This window comes from Haliotis rufescens, unplaced genomic scaffold (assembly GCF_023055435.1).
Source record: "Haliotis rufescens isolate VD_foot unplaced genomic scaffold, xgHalRufe1.0.p SCAF_63, whole genome shotgun sequence".
Lineage (NCBI taxonomy): Eukaryota > Metazoa > Mollusca > Gastropoda > Lepetellida > Haliotidae > Haliotis > Haliotis rufescens.
This window is the reverse complement of record NW_025964354.1, coordinates 2172646-2185518: the sequence shown is the minus strand read 5'-3', so window position 1 is coordinate 2185518 and position 12873 is coordinate 2172646. Positions and strand designations below refer to the sequence as shown.

At 37.0% G+C, this 12873-nt stretch overlaps 2 long non-coding RNA genes across 2 annotated transcripts in view; both read right to left on the bottom strand.

Moving 5' to 3' along the window:
• The window catches only part of LOC125375962, a 22088-nt gene extending 9215 nt beyond the window's left edge, over nt 1-12873 (bottom strand). Inside the window, exon 1 of the long non-coding RNA XR_007218863.1 lies at nt 11146-12873. This is a non-coding gene — a long non-coding RNA (uncharacterized LOC125375962). The remainder of the gene's footprint in view (nt 1-11145) is intronic.
• Nucleotides 5668-5873, bottom strand: LOC124150185. The gene is made up of 2 exons (XR_006863218.2): nt 5834-5873; nt 5668-5771 (listed from the first exon to the last, which is right to left on the bottom strand). It is a non-coding gene; the product is annotated as an uncharacterized LOC124150185 (long non-coding RNA).

Sequence of the window (12873 nt, the reverse complement as noted above, 5' to 3'; positions counted from 1 at the left end):
TTGAAACATTGAGAATTATAGCTATTAGTAATAGAGGACTACCATCGTTACATGTCCTCAGCACAATTTAGTTGTCTCAGGCGTGCAGACTAACATGAATTTCAGAGGCTAAATTTTATTTGTTTAAGCTTCAAATGTCTGGTACATATATACAAAAGATGTTGCTGTCTTAAATTAATGATAATTTAAACGATAAAGGCCAAAATAATAACTTCAGGTGGCTAACCCAGCGCAGTATTTTGTCAACAATGTTTTTTTGCCAGGACATGGAGTATTCTGGACAACAACTTCTGTGTTATACTTACACGTTTCAGAACATATAAATTTATGTACCATAATCGACGTAATAAGGGCCCCGCTCTAATAAGTGCCCACAGCGATATTTGCTGATACATGTATATTGGCTAGTGAACAATCCCAATTAGCACCCCTTCCAATTGGTAAATGTACACAAGACTTATTTATTTGTGTATAATACGCACTCGTGTGTTATATGCACTCTTAATGATGGGCAATTAAATTCTGGAAAATATATTTGTCGTATATAATATACACAGACTTTCCTTTTGTATCATTTCAGGCTGTCAGCATAAACCACAAAATTTACGATCTTTCAATTGTTTTTTTTCACCAAAATTTTATTGTGATAAGAGTCTAACTTTGAGAGCACCCTGGGCACTTACTGCGTTGAATTTACATATAGTTCGATATGATGTATTCGCCGTAATAAGCCCCCAGGGCGCTCTCAAAATTAGAAATAGAGGGCTTTTATTAAAATACTATTTTGGTGAAAGATCGTAAATTTCGTGGTTTAGGCTGACAGCCCGAAATGTTTATATACGACAGATATATTTTCCAGAATTTAATTGCCCATAATTAAGGGTGCATATAACACACGAGTGTGTATTATATACGAATAATTAAGTCTTGTGTACATTGATCAATCAGAAGGGGTGCTTATTAGGACATCGCTATCCAACATATTAGCAAATATTGCCGTAGGCGCTTATTACGTCGAATACGGTACATAAGTGAAGCAAGTTCTTCCACCTTGTCACTCACCTGATGAAGGGACAAGAAGTGGCCCTGAACATTGTGTTTACGTACAATATACAAGGTGTTATCCTTAGAACTGCATGTCATCATAGTTAAGTGAGCATACAATGCGGGAAGTAGAAGAATATCAGACGAAGATAATGTATAGCTTAGCAGATTTAGCAGGACCAAAGTGCCAAAATATCAAAACTTGTATAACGTAATAAATGTTATATTTTTGTATTACATTTGCCCATGGTCATAGTCTAGGATATGTTTAAATTATTGGTGAGAAATGAAATGTTCACTACAGTAATAAGGAAGATATATTTCAAGATTGTATTGGATTATAACACTTAGCATAGAGTGCTATTGTACATGTTGTAACACTCTAGATGTACACATAGGCACGTTGTTGTGGACAGCACTGTTATTTGAAAAATGCATGTCAATTGTGTGTATCTAGTTAATTGTAAGTATATCTAATCGATAATTGAAAGTATCTAGTAGTTAATTGGAAAGTATCTCTGATTGTAAAAATCAGACCACAATCACACAACTTGTTTGTTTGTTGTTTAACGCCGCTCTCAGCAATATTCCAGCTATATGACGGCGGTCTGTAAATAATTGAGTCTGGACAAGGCAATCCAGTGATTGAAATCATGAGCAATTTGTATACAATGACATGCATCAACCAAGTCTTCGAGCATGACCACCCAATCCGTCAGTTGCCTCTTACGACAAGCATAGTTGCCTTTTACGGCAAACTTGGGTTGCTGAACACCTATTCGAGCACAGATCTTCACGGGTCACACAACTTGCTACATATTTGTACACCTTGATCACTTAAATCTGTGTGAAATCGCAAGTAAAGCCCTATTCCCAGTGTTATTCAATCTCTCTTCTTCATGTTATTACAACTGTATGTTCTAAGGGTCAAACCAGTGATTGTTGACGTTTTTCATGATTAGAAAACACATTCCGACTGCAACTTTCATGATCTGGTAAGCGACGCTCTGATTGGTCGGATGAAAGGTCGTTCTGTCGTGACCCGCAATGGGATGTCCTCAGATCTTTGTTTAGCAATAGCGAGAACTAAGATCTGATTTTAATGAGATTGCAAAGAGCCCCCGCTTGTCCTCACAGGAGACTGGTGGTCATGCTCACTGGCTTGGTTGACAGTGTGACATCGAACCCTGACGGTGTGGTTCATTGCTCATAAGCATGATAAGAACAATCACTGTTTCATCTGGTCCAGATTATTTTATTTGCTGTTTGCTCTCATCTAGCTGGAATAAAGCTAAATGTGGTGTTAAACAATAAACAAACAACCAAACAAGTCTATGTACAAGGATGTGACATGTTCTCCTGACCGGTGTCTCAGATGGGGATGTTTCAGAGTCTTGCATGTTTCCAAGACAGGGCTTCATTTGAGAAAAGTAAGGTGCTTTGTATGATCTAGTCAATTACCACCTGGCCATATATTGTCAGGAAGCAGCAGCGCAGAGGTGACTGTGGCTGTTGTGTCCTGGACAAGGTGCTGCTCTGTTTGTGTGTGCTTCATGACCTATGTTCTGTACTCCATGATTGCTAATCTCAGTTTGTGATTGCTGCTCAGTGCTCACCAGTGCTGAAACACACTCTTCACACAAAGTCTTCGGATCTGAAGGCAGTGTCCCCCCCCTAACTCTCACTGCTACAACTGTCTGCAACAATCTCATGATCATCAGGGGGCACGGGTGGCGCAGTCGTCTAAACCCAACTCAGTCACTCACTCACTCATTATCGTCAGATCCTAGTGCTCACTACTGCTACAAAAGGAACTGAGGACATCCCATTACAGGTCACATCAATGACTTTTCGTAAACTTTGACTGACCAGTGAAATGAGTACCAGGAAGTCAACATTGGCCAATCAGAAAGCAGCTTTCTCAAGCTTTATGGCACTAGTTTCTAACTGGCGACTTCCATGCAAGACTATACTTTGAAAAATATTTTGACAGTATTCCCCATTCAAAATTGAAACTGAACAAATGACAATTCTTGAATGTCTAATAAATGGCTGAGATGGAATGGATATACTCCTTACAGGCTGTGGAAAGTATCTTTCACTTCAAATATTTATCCTATTCTCAAGGATTTTGATGGAATAAGTCATACAGCCCTTAACTGTCGTTTGGAATGCCCTGTGTTAACCTTTATGAGGTTGCATGATCCATCAGTGCTCAGATTGCTTTGCTGATCCTGACAGTTCGAGATCATGCAAGGTGTCACTGACCCAGTGTCATCATGTCTGTCTTTCATAATGTATCCAGCTCTCCTTACATCTGTTCCTTGAAGCTATCATGTCTGTCTTCCAGCATATATCCAGCTCTCCTTACATCTGTTTCTTGAAGCTATCATGTCTGTCTTCCAGCATATATGCAGCTCTCCTTACATCTGTTCCTTGAAGCTATCATGTCTATCTTCCAGCATATATCCAGTACTACTTACATCTGTTCCTTGAAGCTATCACGTCTATCTTATCTCCAATCATCAAGGTTTTACCTTGACTGACAAAACAGGGGTCCATGGGACTCGAATAATTAATTTAGTGGGTTCTTACAAAAAGTATGCAGGTCCAGTAGGGTAATGAAACTGTAGTTCATTGTAATGTAAGATTTGATCAATACGTGTCTTACAGGACCCATATATTTCTTGCCAAGAATTTAATGCAATGAATATTAATGTGCGTCCCTTGGGAAGCTATAATTATTTTTCCTGCATCCATTCTATACATTTCTGCATTCTGGACACACATTTCTGTGTTGTTTAAAACTCATACCCCTATTCCACAAACTATCTTGTCCATCTTGCATCTATAAACCCAGTACTCCATACCCCTATTCCATGAAACTGTTACATTCTCTATCACATGACAGTGTCAAAAATGGTTGTGATATTTCAAAGCAATGCATCAAATCAACATATGTTTAGTTTTGTTTCAAGTTTTGTGTTCACACTGATCATGCTCAATCAATGAGTTTTAACTAACTTTTGAGCTATTATTCATGAAGCTGCTTGTAGTGGGAATCTCGGGGCTTCTACTTGAATCAGTGCTTAACCATTCATTCATGAAATTATCCAGAGACTTGATTATGTACAGGCCCTGTCATGAAGCTGGTATATAACCAAGTGTGGGGATAACAAACATGAATTATCCAACTTGTCCACTGTTTGTTTTGGATCAGCGGTTTGTTTAACAGAGCTGGATTCTGGAGGAAAACCACCAGCTAGTAATGTTTACTACTTACAGTGGAATAGTCTAGTGTAAAACCAAGCAGACTTTTCTCTGTGTTATGTTGAGCTGTTTGTAAAGGTTTGCCTTGATTTGAAAAACTTTCAGTGTACAACAACGTTAATGGTTATCATGTTAGACTGTGACTATAGACTTTCAAAAGTTTGAATTTGTTTTGTATGTTTGTATGTTTTGTAACTACCAAGTATTTATTCGTATATAAGCCTACATATTCTCTACATTGGCTTTACATCAAACTACCAAAGAAAACCTTTCTGTGACTTATTTATTGGAATGATAATAATAATAATTGTCCATTTATATGGCGCTGAACTCCATGCATAAGGATGTTTAAGCGCGTAGATATTTATTCGGGGACGCATGTTCCTGTGTGAAGACTTAGTCTCTGACTGGAGGTGGTGAGTGAGTTGGGTTAAATGTCAACCTTAGCAGTATTTCTATTATGTCACGACATGACAGAAATACTGTGGGAGGAAAGTCGAAAGAAGACAAAAGCAACAAATATGTAATTTGACAAACCCAACAAACAAGTATTTTGACAAGGCAAGAGTCGTTACAAGGGTAATCTGGTATTTGAACCACGATCAGTTGATCCTTGGGGATGCAGTGAAGTATGGCACCTTCAACCACCAGGCCATCCTTTCACTGTCACAGGAGTAGAAGCAGGAATGAACAAGGACGTTTGTGTCCGAAATCTGGGATGTTTCTCACTGCTTACTTTCATCTGTTCACCTTGTGTGTATCCACTCTCAGCCTGTGTTCCAACTCTTGCAAAGTCTCACTGTTTCAGGCAATCCAGTCACCATGGTCACCTGTCCTTGTGTTTCAGTTGTCTCGTATTCCTTACCAGCTGTTGTTTTACCAATCTCATTAAAATCAGATCTTGGAACTAAGATCTGATTTTAGAACTAAGATCTGATTATAGAACTAAGATCTGATTTTAGAACTAAGATCTGATTTTGGAACTAAGATCTGATTTTAGAACTAAGATCTGATTTCGGAACTAAGATCTGATTTTAGAACTAAGATCTGATTTTAATGAGATTGTTGTTTTACCAACATGAATTGTTTCAACTTAAATAATGTACTTGATGTCACAGTTGTTGGTTTACTGACTTGAATTGTTTCAATGTAAATAATGTGCTTCAAGTTCCTTCTCACAACTGTTGTTTTCCACTTATATTTTCTTCAACCTGAATTATGTGTTTTATTTCCCTATCACAACTGTTGTTTTCCACTTATATTTTCTTCAACCTGAATTATGTGTTTTATTTCCCTATCACAACTGTTGTTTTCCACTTATATTTTCTTCAACCTGAATTATGTGTTTGATAATCCCTATCACAACTGTTGTTTTCCACTTATATTTTCTTCAACCTGAATTATGTGTTTGATAATCCCTATCACAACTGTTGTTTTCCACTTATATTTTCTTCAACCTGAATTATGTGTTTGATAATCCCTATCACAACTGTTGTTTTCCACTTATATTTTCTTCAACCTAAATTATGTCCATGGTATTCCTTATCACAACGGTCATATTACTAACTTGTATTTTCTTGAACGTAAATGTGTTTGATAGTATTTGTCACCAGTTATTTTCATTTTTTATATTCTTCAACTTAAGTTAATCATGTTGAACCACTATTGTTGATCTGAGATTGGTTCTGTCAGGTAATTGCCCTATGTACATGATGTATGTTCAAGGATTGTCTCATGTGAATGTATCTGGGTATGTTTAGAGCTGAATGCCAGTGTTATTACTTTGTTGATAATTTGTTATTTTCATGAAAATAATTATTTTGGGGGCAGTGACTAACTGAGCATGAACAAGATGAATCACCACAATCACCTACTTTGATATATTTTATTTATGAAAAATATCCCATCTTCAAAAGTAGGCAAATCTACAAAGCAGTAACAACTGTTTGAAATGTTTGAGGAAAACTCAATTTCCTGATTAACAAAAGATTTGTTTGGTGCCTGAATTATGACCTTAAACTACGATAAGGCCAGATTGTTTTTGTAACTCATACTGAAGATATTACTTTTAATTATTGCTTAACAAAATGTTGCAATAATGTTGTGTAATTCATCTGTTGTGTGGAGAAGTTGATACTGGAGTATTGAGTAGCAGAATATTATCAAATCATTAGAAGAGTTTATGCTTTCTGTACGTGATCAAAGAATATTTCTGAACAACCTTGCAAAGCTGTCCTTCAAGAGGGCAGTGTGAGTATTGATGTTAGAATCATGGCTTCTCTCGAGGGATGATTTAGTCCTGTACATTCATACCAGGTGAGCCAGGACACAGTAGTCAGGGGTCCTTGTTAAGCTGGATGTCCTTGTACAGGAGCAAATGCTTCAAAGCAAAACATAATTTGTGATATTTTTCAGATAAATTTCAGACTGTGGTGTGCTTCAATATACCTCATTCTTGCATATTGATTTGTGGCAAACTCAATCTTTTGCAGTTCAAATTTTGCGTGGAGTCTGAGTCTGTGATATGTGTTTCATGGAAGTACCCTTTTTAAAGATGATGCTTGTCAATAATCGAAATCGTGTATGTTTTCTGTGAAAATGTACACCGTACAATGTAAAATGTACACTGAAGTAAAGCCATGTCTATGCTTGAGATGGAATGTTAGAGTTGTTCAAACTACAATCTTAATTTATGTTAGAAATGTAAATAATATGTAAATCAAATGTTTGCGTAACAACTCAATTTGTAACAGTATTCCATGTAGCAATAGATGGTCACAACAGTTAGAGATCACAACAGTTAGAGATGCTTCATCACTCAATTGCAAACATGCATGTGTAACCTTGAATTGTTTGTTATGGGGAAAAAATGTGCTTTGTCCAAACTATTTTCTGTGAAGATTTTGATGTTTTCTTTTAAATTTTGTGAGATCTTATATTTATGAGACTGGTCTCCATGTGTACATGTTACTGTTATCTTGTTCTGGCAAACAATGTTGTATTGAGCTGTCTATTTTCAGAACAGATTGCATTATATGGCCAAATATTCATATCATGCTCATGTGTATGTCCAGATCTCTATTGTATTGACATATGTGAGGCTATAGCATCAGTAACCATGGGGGATATACACATTACTGTCCATTGTTTCAAAAGGTTTCTAACGAGCGAAAGAATGAGTATCTTATCAATGACTTAAAATCAGAAAAGTAGTCCCTCATAATCTGACCTTAGGTCATCACCATGGAGTAGCCAATCACCTGGAATTCGATCTCACACATATGTTTGATACCAGTTACCTCAAATGGGTTTCTGAACCACTGGCATGTAAACAAGCAAGTGGAGTGAGTGAGTGATTTGGGTTCAACGCCGCTTTTAACATTATTCCAGTTATATCACGGCGTGTCAGCTTAATGTGGGAGGAAAGCCTGAAGTGGTGCAGGTCTAAGATGTTTACCACTTCGGTGAAACCCACGAGCACGGGTATGGTGCTGACAAACCTAGAAACATAATTGAGGCGAACCGGGATTCAAACCCACAATCATAGGTTTCTGGCGTGCCCAAGGGATGCAACTCTGCACAGCGAATGGCGGCGCCTTAGACGACAGGGCCACCAGGGCCCCCACACTCCACGTGGACATCATATTGACAGTCACTAGGTCTTACATTGTTTTACTTACTAAGCCACCAACCTGAAAAATCGAACTCAGAAAAAAACAATCAGAATGACAAGGTTTTTAATATAGGTCCAACTGTAAGAATCCGTGTGGCAATAAAAATGACAATGAAATGCTGCTGTCAGATTTTAGACTTATAATATTTATAAGAACACAAACCAGGCCAAGATTATTATATATATTTTTTATCTCCTACCAGTCCCAAAGAAACTACTGTTCGATGCATTTCAACTTTTATAATTTTTCGACATATGACAAAATCTTTCGCTGTCAAAAGCTCTAAACTAAAAAAAAAGTCTGGCCTAACTATTGTTATTTTCCCTAGGGATAAATAAAGGCAAGTATACCTCAAATTTTTGCAATGCTTCTTGCAGAATTTTATTCAACTTTTGCCAAGGCTACATATTCATAACTGACAACTGTCCCAACACTGATGTTAAATAAGGGACTATTGCCACAACACAAATACTTGACATAGGTACATATTTTGTGGTTATTTGCTTTGATGCCCTGTAGCAATACGGAAAAAATTAGGACAAAAAGTATTTTGAAAATAGGTTCTGAATAAAAGATTATATTTGCGAGGCTAAGTTGTCATAAACACTGTGGAGAACTATTATGGCCAATGGCTGCATCACTTGAAAGTTAAAATACGCTATTTGAAGGGGGCATGGCCTAAATGCAAATGTCCGATTGGGATTATAAATTTTCCGGACCCCTGCTTGAAACATATTGACATCATCTGAAAGTTGTTTTTATAACCCAAGACTGGCATCCACAGCAGCTGTCGCTCAAATGAAATTGCAGCCTAATGCTTTGCAGGGTATTGTGAGGTCTTCAGTTACATTGACATCACAATCGAAGGACATCAATAATTCTGCCATTGGAGCTGCTTCGCTGTTCTTTTAACACTCAAGACACTAGTTATTACTGTTTACAAAATGTAGAAGTTGGAAGAATGATTTTGGATGATAAATAAAATTTCACCCACCTGTCTTTTCCATTGCTCAAGCCTTGGAATTTTACACTTTAGACCTGTGTTGATATATTTGATATCAAAAGACACATTGGTGAGATCCTTTGTGTTTCCAGCTTTGGGGGAATGTTATGTACGGAAACTGGAGAATATATGTAATATTTGTACATATACATGCATATGTTATTTATCATTGTGTATAATCACTGGGTGAATGGTTAATAATGTGATAAATTCTGATTCTGTTCTGTGCATAGATGATCTGGAAACCTGTAGATACTATTTAAATTAAATATATTGAACTCTAGTTAATATCTTCTGTGTGTTTTTCATAATGAACTCAAAATGGATCTATTGTCACATACCATGACTGTGATTTTGGATGATAAATACCGCCTGTCTTTATCATCGCTCAAGCCTTGGAAGTTTGTCTCTTGTAAGAATCGTGTTGATATATTTGATATCAAAAGACACATTGGTGAGATCCTTTCTGTTTCCAGCTTTGGGGGAATGTTATGTACGGATACTGGAGAATGTGTACATGTATAAGTTATTTATCATATAATGGGTAGGTTTCTCGGCAGGATAAAGCCAACGGATAAAAACGATATCCGTTGGGGTCATATGCGGATAGAGATGCAAATATCAAAGGTCAAGTAGGGACTACTTTTTGTGTTTATAAACAAACATGGCGTCGCCCTTGTCATTGGGCAATCGAGTCAGAACTACCCATCGGGAATCTGGATAAACTACAGAGATAATTGCTTTCATAAGCAAAAGAACAGTCTAATATACTTAAAATCAGTGTCTAACTGTGACGTCGCTAAGGCATTTTATAAGTTTGGCAACTTTGGACATATAAATTTCGAAACAATTTTGCGAGGGCACTAGCCCTAGCCAAGCGGGGTCAGTAGCCATATCTGTGACCTCTGCGGCTTGAAACCTTTTCCACAAATTAAAATAGTTGGATTTGGCCGAAATATATTTGAATTGTTACCTTCTTTCGTTTTGTCGCTGTGTGTACATCTGATTGCACTTCAAACGTTTTGACAGGACAGGCCGACTGTCAACAATGTCTGAACGTGGCCATGACGTCTCATAGACTAGGGTTAGAGTAGCTTCCCTTTGACAAAGGGCAGTTACTCCAGCGGACAGACCGATGGATTGCCGCGAAATGCAAGTAAATTTTGTTGTTGTTATGCGTATATTTTGCTTCGCCACTGTAAAAGAAACAGATTTCAGTTGGAACTATATTGGCTACTGTCACTGTCCGACTGACACATCACTTACCCTGTGACGTAACAAATATTAATGCGCGCATTCCAGGAAAACTCGCAATGTTAATGTAATGTTTGTGAGGGAGGGAAAGCGATTTCCAAACACAAAATTAAAGAATGACATTATATGATAAAGAGGTTATCACACTTGTGTGTTTGGGGATGGTAAATATCCTGTATTAGGAATAAACACTATGTATTTTGCTCGTTAAGGCTCGCTAAATACAATGTTTATTCCTAATACAGGATATTTACCATCCCCAAACACACTCGCGTGATAACCTCTATTTATCATTGTGCATAATCGGTGGGTGAATGATTTAGAATGTGATAAAATCTGTACATGGGTACAATGTGTGAAGCCCATTCCTGGTGTCCGCCGCCGTGATATTGCTGGAATATAGCTAAAAGCGGCGTAAGACCATACTCACTCACTTTCACTGAAGAATATTGACAGTAGCGGGCGACCTCGTCTAGATGAACACTACCAAGCTGACTGTCATTCATTTCCCGATGAACGTCAGTATGTCACGTGAATACGTTGTCAATCGCGCGGAGACATACAGAACTACTTTTGGGTAAATCCTCAATGTCTAAAAATAACGTCAAATAGGGATGGTATAATCATATGACAATTTCTTTTAGAATATGCACATTGAACCAGAACGTATGCCACTGTAACGGTTCAGTGGGGTGGGTATTGGGGTAGAGCTTTTGGTAGCGAATGGTGGATCACTCCCAATACCACCAACCACACAGTTTTAATTATTTACCTTATCAAGAACAATTAAGAAATACACAATAACATTCATTACATTACAAGAATATAATTATTCTTTTCAGTATTTCATTCAGTTTAGAAAATGTACAAGAAATATAAAATACTTGAATGTCAACTCACATCTTTCGGATCGAACCGGCCATCTCTCTCTCCTTGGAATTTCTACAACCGATCAAACTGTCAACAAAGTGACGTCATACCGGAAGTAGTCTCTCGCACGAGGATACGGTCGGTGGAACGTGGGGAAATTGCACTCCACCAGTGACAGAAGTTATTTTACTTCGTGTCACGGCTATGTAGTAATATACAATGCATTTAGATGGACTATATGCAATTTTGTAGCCATACAAGGCAGATTTAAGCCATTTATGCTACAAGAAGTAGTTTCGTGGAACAGACTCACGAATATAGGTGACGTCACACGAACTATCACGTTGCCAAATCGAAACAGGTGATATAGAACGTGTTCACATCTTGTTTTTGCACATTAAACAAACAGTCAGTAAGATCAATGGTGATATACGTTAATTCATGTAGCAATAACGTATATCTTTACGGCTGTATGCTGTAACGCATACAACATGTACAATATGATTCATCTCACTGTCTACTGACCGAAATATACAAAAGGCTTGTACATTACAGACACAATCTATGTTTTCAAATAAAGAATGACTTTTGATCTTTTTATAATAGAAATGTGGTCACAAACATCTGTTTGCAAGTATCGAACGCGCCGCGTGCGTTGAGCGAACCCCACTGCATGGCCCATGACATCACCGATACCAGAACCATGGCGAACGCTGGTCAGGACGTGGATTTTGATGAATTGATGCATTTTTGCGATTTTGATATAGGCGTTCCTGATGTTATTGCAGACATTTTTAACGAAAACATCATCGGAAATACCCAAAACGAGAAATTGAAGATGAATTAGCACTTTCTGACTACAAAGGTTTACCACCCCCAGAAATTCCGTCTCAGTCAAAGTTCCGAAGCGTTTAAAGTGCCTACTGAGGACGAGTTAACCTTTAGCCTGCTGAATTATTTTCACACTTCTTACCCCTGCCTGCTGGATTAATTTTAGCATAAGAGGGTGGGTGATTTCAAACAGTCGGTGCCTCATTATATAACGGCCAATTGAAGAAATATTTTGCACATTTATTCCTGATAGAAAGCTACACATTACCATATAAAAATATCCTGATGTTTTCAATTATACCAAGGTTTAGACGAAAACGAACCTTAAATTTGCAAGTTTTCTTGAACTTACCTGAATTACGTATGTAAATAGTTTCTAAAATCTGATGTAAAAAATAAATGAAAAATATATATTGCCAAATAAAATAAATAGTTCCCATGTTGAACGCAAGAATGTTGAATATGATTATGAATTGACCTTCCAATCAGTAATAGAAGTGTTAAAACTTTGGGGTATTTAATTAAAATTGTGATTATAGATTCTATTTAATTTAAAAAAGAATAACATTAATATTTTCCATATTAATATGCCAGGATATTTATATATGTTCTAACATTTACAAAGATAGTTACGTTGGGAAAATTAGCAAAATGCGATATCTGAGACAATATCAGACAAAGTTGAAAAATCTCTGTAAATATTTACTGAAATATATTATTCTCAATCGGAAATGCTTTAATGACTATTTCGTACCCAATCAGTTAGAAATTCTTAATTGGTTAAAAGTAAGGGAACGTATTGGATTAGATTCAATCTAATCCAATACGTTCCCTTCGTTTTAACCAATTGATAATTTCTAAATATACACAAATAAATAATAATCGATCCCTTTCAAATAACAACAAACACGATCCCACGGCCACTGA